Source organism: Tachysurus vachellii, chromosome 5 (assembly GCF_030014155.1).
Source record: "Tachysurus vachellii isolate PV-2020 chromosome 5, HZAU_Pvac_v1, whole genome shotgun sequence".
NCBI classification, from domain to species: Eukaryota; Metazoa; Chordata; class Actinopteri; order Siluriformes; family Bagridae; genus Tachysurus; species Tachysurus vachellii.
Genome location: NC_083464.1, coordinates 1,443,643 through 1,456,692, shown reverse-complemented (window position 1 = coordinate 1,456,692; position 13,050 = coordinate 1,443,643). Strand labels below are relative to the sequence as shown.

The 13,050-nt window shown below is 40.0% G+C and overlaps 1 long non-coding RNA gene across 1 annotated transcript; it reads right to left on the bottom strand.

Annotated features, from left to right (window-relative positions):
- Window positions 1-506: 506 nt before the first annotated feature.
- On the bottom strand, window positions 507-10,711 carry LOC132845237 (uncharacterized). Its single transcript, XR_009648404.1, has 4 exons — window positions 10,407-10,711; window positions 5,740-5,801; window positions 4,731-4,795; window positions 507-4,374 (listed from the first exon to the last, which is right to left on the bottom strand). It is a non-coding gene; the product is annotated as an uncharacterized LOC132845237 (long non-coding RNA).
- Between the last annotated feature and the right edge of the window lie 2,339 nt (window positions 10,712-13,050).

The following is a 13,050-nucleotide window of genomic DNA, read 5'->3' as shown; positions in this document are numbered from 1 at the left end:
GCTTCAAACTAAATTATCAGTATTTCAATTAGCATGGAAGGAAAGCCGTCATAGCTACAAAGAAATCTCTTAGTGCTGCTAGATCAGTGTATTTCTCCAGCCTTAGTTAGGATAAAAATAATCCTAAATTTTTATTTAATACTGTAGCAAAATTAATTAGGAACAAAAACGCGCACACCATCTATTTGTAGCAATAACGACTTCATGTATTATTTCAGTAGAAAAATTGATATCAGGCAGAAAATTCAGACCATTTAATTTAATTATTAAATTAATAATACCAAACAAAAACAATGACCACTGCCTTGCTAAAGAAGCTGAGGGTAAAGGTGATCGACTGGCCAAGCATGTTATCAGACCTAAACCCTATTGAGCATCTGTGTGGCATCCTCAAATGGAAGGTGGAGAAGTGCACAGTCTCTAACATCCTCCAAGTCAAGTCAAGAAGCTTTTATTGTCATTTCAACCATAATACACAGTGACATGAGACAACGTTTCTCCAGGACCATGGAGCTTCAAAAAAACAGAGACAGAAATAAGGACTTAGTAAGTTAGTCCTAGACACATAAAGTGCATCTGTGTGACCTGGTGTACACAGTGCAGCACAAGACAAATAAGACAGACAAGACAGTGCAGGACAAAAGACAAAAAGACAGTGCAGGACAAAAGACAGTGCAAACAGACAATGCAAGATATTTCACTGTAATGTCTTGAGCTGTGTATATTGCAATCAAAAGGACAAAACGAGGACAAACATTCTCAACAATCAGGTTTTTAATCTACTTCTCCGCAACTCTAACATTCACTCCCGCCCTCTACCGGACTGGCCCAATATTACCATCTATGAACATTAACACAAGCCATAATACAATCAGTATTACGTGTGCAGAAATACTGGAATGAACACAGTGTTATAGCAGCAATATAGCAGCAGTTACATGAGGTATTGTAAAGTGTTGTGCAAAACAGCAAACAACTGAAATGTTTTACATTTACAGCATTTGGCAGACACCCTTATCCAGAGCGACGTACATAAGTGCTTAAATCTCTAGCATTGAATACATTAATGCTGGATCACTAGGTTACATACTTAAGATACCATGAGTTTAAAACATTTGTTCAGAGTTATAATGAAAAAACTGTCACTTTTTTTTTTGTTTTCTGATTTTTTTTACATGCAAAAGATAAGGAAAGAAGTGCTAGTTGAAGTGTTTCCTGAATCAGTAGGTCTTCAACCGCCGCTTGAAAATAGCCAGGGACTCAGCTGTCTGGACCTCTAGGGGAAGTTCATTCCACCACCTTCATGACAGAACAGAGAAGAGTCTTGTAGTATACAGTACTTGGCTCTTACCCTGAGAGATGGTGGAACCAGTCGAGCAGTGCTGGTAGATCGGAGGGTGCAGTGGTGCGGGGTGCAGTGCGAGGAGTGATGAGGGCTTTTAGGTAAGAGGGAGCTGGTCCATTTTTGGCTTTGTAGGCATCAGTGTTTTGAATCTGATGTGTGCAGCTATTGGAAGCCAGTGGAGGGATCGCAGCAGCGGGGTGGTATGCGAGAACTTTGGCAGGTTGAAAACAAGCCAGGCAGCTGCATTTTAGATCATTTGCAGAAGATGGATTGCGTTCATAGGTAGACCTGCCAGCAGTGCATTGCAATAATCCAGCCTAGAAATGACAAGAGATTGAACAAATACCTGAGCAGCCTGTGTGGACAAAAATGGCCGAATCCTTCTAATGTTGTAAAGAAGAAACATGAGAGGAAAAGGACAGTTGATTGTCCATGGTTACCCCAAGGTTGCGAGCTGTGGCTGAAGGGGAGATCAGATCATTGTGCAAGGATATAGCAAGATCATGACCTGGGGATGAATCACCTGGGATGAAAAGAAGAGGACGAAGTACTGAGCCCTGTGGGACACCAGTGGAGAGTCTGCATGGAGCAGATGTCTCTCCCCTCCATGTTACCTGATAAGAGCGTCCTTCCAGGTAGGAAGTGAACCATTCCCAAGCTGATCCTCAAATCCCAAGACTCCTGAGGGTGGACAAGAGAGTCTTGTGGTTGACCGTATCAAACGCTGCAAGGAGGATAAGGACGGATTACAGTTTGGCTGAACTATCAGCATGTAGTTTCTCAGAGACATCCAAAAGGGCTGTCTCTGTGGAATGAGCTGCTTTAAAGCCAGACTGGTTGGGATCTTGGAGGTTGTTCTGTTGTTCTGAGATAGACAGTTGATTATAGACATGCATTCAAGAATTTTTGAAAGAAACGAGTTTGATGTCTGATGGATCCAGAGCAGGTTTCTTTAGGATGGGAATAACCCTTGCTCTCTAGACAGAATGTGCAGAGAGCAAAAACAGTCATCATGGAGCAGTGGAAGAGGACTCCAGTGGCAACCTGTGATGCTCTGGTGAACTCCATGCCCAAAAGGGTTAAGGCAGTGTTGGAAAATAATGGTGGCCACACAGAATTTTGACACTTTGGGCCCAATTTGGATATTTTCACTTAGGGGTGTACTCACGTTTGTGTCCATCGGTTTAGACATTAATGGCTGTGTGTGGAGTTATTTTGAGGGGACATCAAATTTACACTGTTATACAAGCTGTACACTCACTTTACATTGGAGCACAGGGTCATTTCTTCAGTGTTGTGACATTTAAAGATATAATAAAATATTTACTAAAATGTGAGGGGTGTGCTCTGGAGTGGGGGGACGCTTTACATCTCAGGAAGCCCTCATGTCTGTGTCACCTTCTGGCTCTAGACTTTTAGTTATGCTGTCATAGCTAGTCTTGATGGAGTCCCTGTCTGCACTTTACACATAATTTACATTGTCCATCACCTGATAACAATCATACCTAACAATTTTTCTCTCTCTCTGTCGAGCTATATATGTAACTCCCAAGCTCCCAGTGTTCTGAGTTCCTAGCCTGATCGTCTCTTCTTACTGAGCTACTTCATCAATCCTGATGTTCTACTCCTGTTTGGAGTCTCGTCGCCCGGTGGTCACCCTGCCAGAGATTGATCTTCATGGTCAGGCAGTGTCTCATGGGATTGTTGTGTATGAAGCCACCCGAGACAAATGTGCATGTGTCTGCTCAAAAGGTCAGAAACAGACTCCATGAGGGTGGTATGAGGGCTTGAAGTCCACAGGTGGGGGTTTTGCTTACAGCCCATCACCGGGCAGGACGTTTGGCATTTGCCAGAGAACACCAAGATTGGCAAATTTACCACTGGCGCCCTGTGCTCTTCACAGATGAAAGCAGGTTCGCACTGAGCACATGTGACTGACGTGGAGAACGTTCTGCTACCTGAAACATCCTCCATGACCGGATGACCGGTTTGGCAGTGGGTCAGTAATGGTGTGGGGTGGCATTTCTTTTGAGAGCCGCACAGCCCTCCATGTGCTCACCAGAGGTAGCCTGACTGCCATTAGGTACCGAGATGAGATCCTCAGACCCCTTGTGAGACCATATGCCAGTGCAGTTGGCCCTGGGTTCCTAGTCACTGCTAGACCTCATGTGGCTTGAGTGTGTCAGTAGTTCCTGCAAGACGAAGGCATTGATGCTATGGACTGGCCCACCCGTTCCCCAGACCTGAATCCAGTTTAGCACATCTGGGACATCATGTCTCACTCCATCCACCAATGCCACGTTGCACCACAGACTGTCCAAGAGTTGGCGGATGCTTTAGTCTAGGTCTGGGAGGAGATCCCTCAGGAGACCATCCGCCACCTCATCAGGAGCATGCCCAGGCATTGTAGGGAGGTCATACAGGCAAGTGGAGGCCACACACACTACTGAGCATCATTTTGACTTGTTTTAAGGACATTACATCAAAGTTGGGTCAGCCTGTAGTGTGTTTTTCCACTTCAATTTTGAGTGTGACTCCTAATTCAGACGTCCATGGGTTAATAAATTTGATTTTCATTGATAATTTTTGTGTGATTTTTTGTCAGCACATTCAACTATGTAAAGAACAAAGTATTTAATAAGACTATTTCATTCATTCAGCTCTAGGATGTGTTGCTTAAGTGTTCCCTTTATTTTTTTGAGCAGTATATATACACTTTTCCTGAGTAGCTGATGGACTAACTGACTGATTCAAACGATCCATGGAAAGAGACATGAACCGTTTCAGAGAAACACATCCATTCATTTTGCTTACAAATCAATTTATTTCTTACTTAAACACATTTGTTCATTTAATCATTTCATTGATTCTTTTTTCTTCGTTCCTTCATTCTTTTTCTTCTCTTCTCTTCTCTTCTCTTCTTTCTTTCTTTCTTTCTTTCTTTCTTTCTTTCTTTCTTTCTTTCACATGCAGTGTCACATCTCTTTGTCTTTTCTTCACTCAGATCTCTTTCCGGTACCAAGTTCATCCTGTTTTTATCAAAACATTATTTCATGTATAAAGCTTCTAAATGGACATATTTGTTTTATTTGTACTGTACCTAATTTTCTGGCCCATAACCAACATGTTTCTTGACTGAGAAATTGATGAAAATGTGCAATTATGTCTTCATTACTTTCACAATAATAACTGCTTCAAATGGATCTTATGACAAATTGTAGCTTGAAGTTTCTTAAACATTTCTAAACACTTAATGTCCAGTGAGGGATTAGTGTAAAGACACATTAGAATGTGAATGGTGTAAATGTGAAGCTGCAGTTCTGCTGTTAGTTAGAGACTGTAAATGTTCACTATAGAGTTAAAGACATGAACAGAACAAACTTACCATCATCTGGTCCTGAACGATCTCTGAGTGTCGAACCAGAGACGGTTCTGCGGTCTGATCATAAACTGGGTATAAACACAATAAACATAATATTGTGATATTGTAATAAATAAACACAACATCATCATCTATAACTGAAGTGTTTAATTATTAATGATGTAAGTATATAAATTATTCATTCCATTGTGGTCCTGGTGAAACAGAATAAAGACTTTAGTGAAGTTCAGTATGTACATGTGTACTGTGGCCTAATGATTAATGACACACATTTTATTCACATTTATAAACCATGTACATGAACACAGACTGACGTCACAATCCCGCTAACGGCTACTAGCTCATGGGGAACTGAACAAATCTACTGAATTCATGTTTTTATAAAGGAGACTGAGCTCTGCATGTTTACACCAGAACTGAGAGATAGTTGTAAATTCGGTAGTGTGCTTCATTTTCGCTGTGTTTTTTTTTCTATCATCCGCTTTAGCGTAACAATAAAAGCCGACTGTTGTGGCTGCAGCTCTGGCGGCTACCAGCAGGTGGCGCTGTGGAACCGCCGCTACAGCGTCCTTATTGCAATTGAAAAAATTCAGCATTTTACAGATTTACTACAACAAACACTTTACTCTCTCGATGTACAGCAGGTTTGTGAAAGCTCCGCTGATATAGCTGATACTTTTGAAATTCATTTATCCCTCTCTCCTGATCAATGCCTTTCAATAAGTAAGATCCTATAACTCTTTTAGATCCAAGATGTGAAGAACCTTTTACAAAACCAGCTGCTCTGTATTTGATGTTAATCAGATTTATTTAATTGATGACTTCTGTATAAGAAGAACTTTTGAATATGATTCATTCTGAGCACATTCACATGACACATTATTAAAAGTTCTGCCTTGTAACACAACCAGGTAATTGTAAGTTACTACCTTTAATGTCCTACACCAACCAACAACATTCATATGAAAACAAATCAGAAATATTTTAAGAAAGAACGTTAATAAAAACTTACGTTTATGAGGTGAGGCCAGAGCCGGAAGAAGCAACAGCACCACAAACACAGTCTTCATCTTACTGTGTGGCAGAAATTAAATCAATAATAAATTATTTATTAATAATAGAAAAATTATTACAAATAACTATATCTTCATTCACACACACACACACACACACACACGTTGCTGCAGATATTTACATTTTCTTAATGAATACACATACACTCCCCACATTAAACCTCTGCTCAGTTTCAGACTCAGGTTTTTCGCAGTCATTTTAACCTCTCAAAGTTTCTCTGTCTATCAGATTCATCTGAACATCTCTACAGGGTTTACTGTGATGATGGGAGAAGATGTATTGCAATCAAACTTTAATTAAAACTCAGAAATATTTATTGACATTGATATTTACTTATTATGGCATTTTTTTAATACAGGATACAAACAATGTGGTGTGAGAAGACTGAGAAATAATTTTTCATCTTAATCATCTAACATTTGTGTCTGTGATGAAGATGAACAGACTTTGGAGCTTAAGAAGGCAGATAACCAGTTGTATGTCTGAGTATTAATCTGGTACTTTTGGTAGATGTTGTTGTTCCACAAAAGTTAACTCAGAACAGTAAACATTTCACAATTTGTCACTAGTGTAAACAGTTCATTCAACTCTTCACTCAATAACATTGACATTTCTCATCATGTGGTAAAAGTTGCCACATAACCTTCATATATCCTTCTCTGGAAAAGATTTTGGGAATTATTTGGAAATTGTTGTAGTTTTTTAAGCTATATTTTATTCTAAATAATCTGCTGATGATCCAGTGATAACATTAGACCACTGTGCTGACTTGGATCACTAAAATAAACTAAAATGAATTCTCAGTTCAGCTGTTGGTCTGTCTGTCTGTCCACATTTGTTAAGATTACTGCATTGTTAATTGTTACTGTTAATTACACTTTAAAAGTTTTTTATTTCAAAAGTAATAAATCGACAAAGTAAAGTTCCTGTTCTTTACTTAAAAAGGTTTAAAACTAATGCGAGAGTATGTTGTTATAAATTATTAATACTTATTATTACTTTTCTTATAAATAACTAAATATGAAATATTTAGTATTTAATATTATTTATTGACCAGTAATCTATAAGTACAGTATGTAAATCAGTAATTAGAGCATTTATTATAAAAATACAGTGTATTGCTATAAAACACAGTTTAAAAGAGACGAAGTTTAATACAATAAAACAGCAGTGTTAATGTTATATAATCTAGCCATGGGGGTCACAGTCCAGTGACTTCTGTGCTGGTCCCAAGCCCGGATAAATAGAGAGGGTTGCATCAGGAAGGGTATCCGGCATAAAACATTGCCATATCTAACCATGCGCCATTGACCTACAGAGCACCGGTGGAAATTGGGCTACTGTTGGTCAAAGAAGTAGAGGAGGGAGGATAGTGCACAGACAGAGAGAGAAGAGGAAAGGTAAGAGTGTAGGACTGAGAATAGGAACTCTGAATGTTGGTACTATGACAGGGAAAGGTACTGTAGAGAGCTGGCTGATATGATGGAGAGAAGGAACGTGGATATACTGTGTGTACAGGAGACCATGTGGAAGGGTAGCAAGGCTCGTAGTATAGGAGCAGGATTCAAGCTGTTTTATTATGGTGTGGATAGTAAGAGAAATGGGGTAGGTGTGGTCCTGAAGGAGGAGTGCGTGAGGAACGTTCTGGAGGAGTCTGAAGTTAGAGATTGAAGGGGTGATGCTGAATGTTGTTAGTGGTTATGCCCCACAGGTAGGTTGTGTGTCAGAGGAGAAAGAAAGATTCTGTGGTACTGTATGAGGAAGTCAGGAGTAGCAGAAACGTATGTCATAGTGGTGCAGGACATGTATGAGAGGAGCACATTTGACTGCATCAGGGATCGGCTCTGAGCCACTTCCTGTTTGCTATAGTGATGGACCATTTGTCAGAGGAGGTCTGGAGTGAATTAGATGAGGTGATGGAGAGTATTCCCATGGGTGAGAGAGTGGTGATAGGAGCGGATTTTAATGGACATGTTGGTGAGGGGAACACAGGCGATGAGGAGGTGATGGGCAAGTTTGGAGTTAAGGAAAGGAACCTTGAAGGACAGATGGTAGTGGACTTTGCTAAGAGGATGGACTTAGCTAAGAGGATGGCTAAGAGGTTAACACTTATTTTCAGAAGAGGGAGGAACATGGAGTGACTTACAAGGGTGGAGGTAGGAGAACACAGGTAGACTACATCCTATGTAGAAGAGGCAATCTGAAAGAGATTAGTGACTGTAAAGTGGTAGTGGGAGAGAGTGTAGCCAGACAGCATAGGATGGTGGTGTGTAGGATGACTCTGATGGTCTGTAAGAGGAAGAGGTCAAAGATGCAGAAGAAAACCAAGTGGTGGAAGCTGAAAAAGGAGGAATGTTGTGAGGAATTTAGACAGAAGTTGAGGCAGGCTCTGGGTGGTCAGGTAGTGCTGCCAGATGCCTGGGAAACTACAGCAGAAGTGATCAGGGAGACAGGGAGAAAGGTGCTTAGTGTGTCAGTTGAAAGGAGGAAAGAAGATAAGGAGACTTGGTGGTGGAACGAGGAAGTTCAGGATAGTATCCAGAGGAAAAGATTAGCCAAGAAGAAGTGGGATATGGACAGGACTGAAGAGAATAGACAGGAATACAAGGAGTTACAGCACAGAGTGAAGAGAGAGGTGTCTAAGGCCAAGCAGAAGGCATATGATGAGTTGTACACTAGGTTAGACACTAGAGAAGGAGAGAAGGACTTGTACAGGTTTGCAAGTTAGAATTATTAAGGATAGAGATGGAAGGGTGCTCACAAGAGAGGAGAGTGTACAGAGGAGATGGAAGGAATACTTTGAGGAGCTGATGAATGAAGAAAATGAGAGGGAAAAAAGAGTAGAAGATGTGAACTCTGTGGAACAGAAAGTAGATAAGATTAATAAGGATGAAGTCAGGAAGGCTTTGAAGAGGATGAAAAGTGGAAAGGCAGTTGGTCCTGACGACATCCCGGTAGAGGTCTGGAAGTGTCTAGGAGAGGCAGCAGTGGAATTTTTAACTTGTTTGTTCAACAGGGATTTAGAGAGTGAGAGGATGCATGAGGAATGAAGAAATGTGTTAGTGCCGATCTTTAAGAATAAGGGTGACGTGCAGAGTTGCAGCAACTATGGGGGATAAAGTTGATCAGCCATACAATGAAGTTGTGGGAAAGAGTAGTGGAAGCTAGGTTAAGGAAGGTGGTGGAAATTTGTGAGCAGCAGTATGGCTTCATGCCCAGAAAGAGCACAATCGATGCAATTTTTGCTCTGAGAATTTCGAGGGAGAAGTATAGGGATGGTCAGAGGGAATTGCACTGTGTGTTTGTAGACTTGGAGAAAGCATATGACAGGGTGCCAAGAGAAGAGCTGTGGTACTGTATGAGGAAGTCAGGAGTAGCAGAAACGTATGTCATAGTGGTGCAGGACATGTATGAGAGGAGCACATTTGACTGCATCAGGGATCGGCTCTGAGCCACTTCCTGTTTGCTATAGTGATGGACCATTTGTCAGAGGAGGTCAGACAGGAGTCTCCTTGGATGATGATGTTTGCAGATGACATTGTGATCTGTAGTGAGAGCAGGGAGCAGGTGGAGGAAAACTTGGAGAGGTGGAGGTTTGCGCTGAAGAGAAGAGGAATAAAAGTCAGTCGTAGTAAGACTGAGTACATGTGTGTGAATGAAAGGGAGGGAAGTGGAACAGTAAGGTTACAGGGTGAAGAGGTGAATAAGGTACAGGAGTTTAAGTACTTGGGGTCAACAGTCCAGAGTAATGGAGAGAGTGGGAAAGAGGTAAAGAAGCGAGTGCAGGCAGGTTGGAGTGGGTGGAGAAAGGTGTCAGGAGATTTGTGTGATAGGAAAATATCAGTGAGAATCCAGGGGAAGCTGTACAGGACAGTGGTGAGACCGGCCATGCTGTATGGTTTAGAGACAGTGTCACTGAAGAAGAGACAGGAGTCACAGCTAGAGGTAGCCGAGCTGAAGATGTTGAGGTTCTCTTTGGGAGTGACAAGATTGGACAGGATTAGGAACGAGTACATCAGAGGGACAGATCATGTTGGACGTTTGGGGGACAAAGTTAGTGAGGCCAGATTAAGATGGTTTGGACATGTTCAGAGGAGGGCGAGTGAGTATATTGGTAGGAGAATGTTGGACATGGAGCTGCCAGGCAGGAGGCAAAGAGAAAGGCCAAAGAGGAGGTATATGGATGTAATTAATGAGGATATGAAGCTAGTGGGTGCAAGTGTTGAGGATGCAGAAGATAGGGATAGATGGAGAGAGATGATTCACTGTGGTGACCCCTGAAGGGAAAAGCCGAAAGTAGAAGAAGAAGTGTCAATGTTATATAATGTTAATGTAGGATATTTGCTAATTACACCATGGACTGTAGACACTGATTACAGCAGTATTCCTGTGACAATGTAAGTGACTGGAAACACAGCTGTCAGTATTTTACTGTAAAGTTTACCAACGTAGCCACTGATCTGATTTGGTTTAATTGTCATTACTGAAGCAATAATCTTAACACTGCAGTCTCCTGTGACAGAATTGAATCTTATGAAACACCACATTAACCAGGTTGTTATGCTACAGTACAATAACAGAATCCCAAATTGAACAAATACTTACTTTCTTTTGCAACACCTGCTGCATAAGAGAAACACAGCATGTGATGTGAAGGTCCAGAGATAACTACATCTATCTGGGGTGGGTAGATATCAGATCATCAGCTGCTGTGAGCTTGTGTCATATTTCACCAGTGTTAAAGTCTAAAAGGCTGATTATGAAACACAGATTTGTGAAGTGTTTCTAAAAGTCAAGTCAAAAATGATAATAAATTTGGTTCCACTTGCAGAAAGAACCAGAAATAATCATCTTCAGTTAAAAGACGTTAAACTGACATTAAGTGTCTGGTTCAGAACTAAAGATTGTCTTAAATCAGCAGAAATCAGGGTGTGAATTTATAATAAATTAATTAATAATAATAAATAATAATTAAACATTTTTCAAAATTTACATTATTAATTGTAAAATAATTGTACATCATTATAACAATTATAAAATATATATATATATATATATATATATATATATATATATATATATATATATATATATATATATATATATATATTCATTCATTCATTTTCTACCGCTTATCCGAACTACCTCGGGTCACGGGGAGCCTGTGCCTATCTCAGGCGTCATCGGGCATCAAGGCAGGATACACTGGATGGAGTGCCAACCCACTACAGGGCACACACACTTCCATTCACTCACTGCAATCACACACTACGGACAATTTTCCAGTGATGCCAATCAACCTACCATGCATGTCTTTGGACCGGGGGAGGAAACCGGAGTACCCGGAGGAAACCCCCGAGGCAAGGGGAGAACATGGAAACTCCACACACACAAGGTGGAGGCGGGAATCGAACCCCCAACCCTGGAGGTGTGAGGTGAACGTGCTAACCACTAAGCCACCGTGCCCCCATATATATATATATATATATATATATATACATATATACATATATACATATATACATATATATATGGAGGAACCCACTTTCTAATAATTAAGGGCTTAAACCTTTTGTGCAACTTTAGTTAAAAAAACATCAGGCTGTTTGTAGATATTCTTTTAGCCTTTACCTTTAACATGCTTGACTATAATTTTCCTTCTAATCTCCTGAGACAGATTTTTCCTTATCTTTCCATGGTCCAAATTATATTAGATTTTTCTTGTCCAGATAAGTTTCATTACTTTACATAACACTTCTGTTGAACCACAATTCAAAAGCAATGTCTGATTTCCATTAGTAAATTTTCAGTAAAATTTTATTTATTTTTCCTTTTGTGGGTTTCAAGTGACCATTGTGTGTTTTTCTTTCTTTAAGTTAAGGGTAACCAGTTTGTTGAGATTTGTATAGCATTTTAAACTGCAATGTTGTGAAGTCATAATGTAATATCAACACCTCAATGAACGTCCTGTGTTACAGGGTTAAATACAACAGAACTGCTACTAATTACTTCCTCCCCTTGCAGCATGTTCAAAATTTTTCACATTCCATAATTAGGTTTAGTTTCAACTTTAAAAAAATTCAACTTCACATTTCATCTCAGTTGACATTTGAAGTTAAAGACAGTGTTAAATCCTGTGGAAAAAGTGCTCTTGTGTTTTTCCTTCAGTATGAAGACACTTAGGAGGACTTTTAGTCAAGTGAAACTCCATGAGCTCAGTTTACTTTACAAACTTGTTACTGCTGATCTTTGTGGTGTTTACTTTAACAATTACAGAATATGGCCGTTATCCAGAGAGACAAATAAAAGTGCTTTTGATTTGTTAATAAATACGTCAATATACAGAGATACCTTATCTCATGTGAATCGGAATTAGAATTACTACAGACAACTGTTTGGTCATCAACAGTTTCATGCAGCCTAATGTACATTAATGTTATTTATATTCTTACACATCTGGAGATAGAAATTCAGATATAGCTTTAGGTTTGTCTGTAATAAGCAAGCCAGAGACGAGGACGGTGAGGAAAATCTCCTGGAGACGACATGAGGAAGAAACACTGAGAGGAACCAGACTCACCTGGGTGACATAATGATTAACCTGGAAAGTGTGATTATAAATCATTACTTATCCAAAACTGTATACTACAGAGTTGAGCAGTGCTAAGTAAAAAAATCATTTTAATTTCATTTCAGTTTAAGATTAAGTCTAAAACTTAAAGGAACTTTAAAACCCATGATCTCTCTGAATATCTAAGTTATATTGATAATGGTGAAGCATCTCCTCAGACAGTACGCTGCATTCAAGTACATTTACATTTACATTTACAGCATTTGGCAGACGCCCTTATCCAGAGTGACGTACATAAGTGCTTAAATCTCTAGAATTGAATACATTAATGCTGGCTCACTGTTACATACTCAAGATACCATGAGTTTAAAACATTTGTTCAAAGTTACAATGAAAAAGTATCAAAGGTGTTTTTTTTTTTTTTTTAAATGCAAAAGATAAGGAAAGAAGTGCTAGTTGAAGTGTTTCCTGAATAAGTAGGTCTTCAACCGCCGCTTGAAAATAGCCAGTGACTCAGCTGTCCGGACCTCTAGGGGAAGTTCATTCCACCACCTTGGTGCCAGTACAGAGAAGAGTCTTGTAGTATACTTGCCTCTTACCCTGAGAGATGGTGGAACCAGTCGAGCAGTGCTGGTAGATCGGAGAGTGTGGGGTGCAGTGCGCGGAGTGATGAGGGCT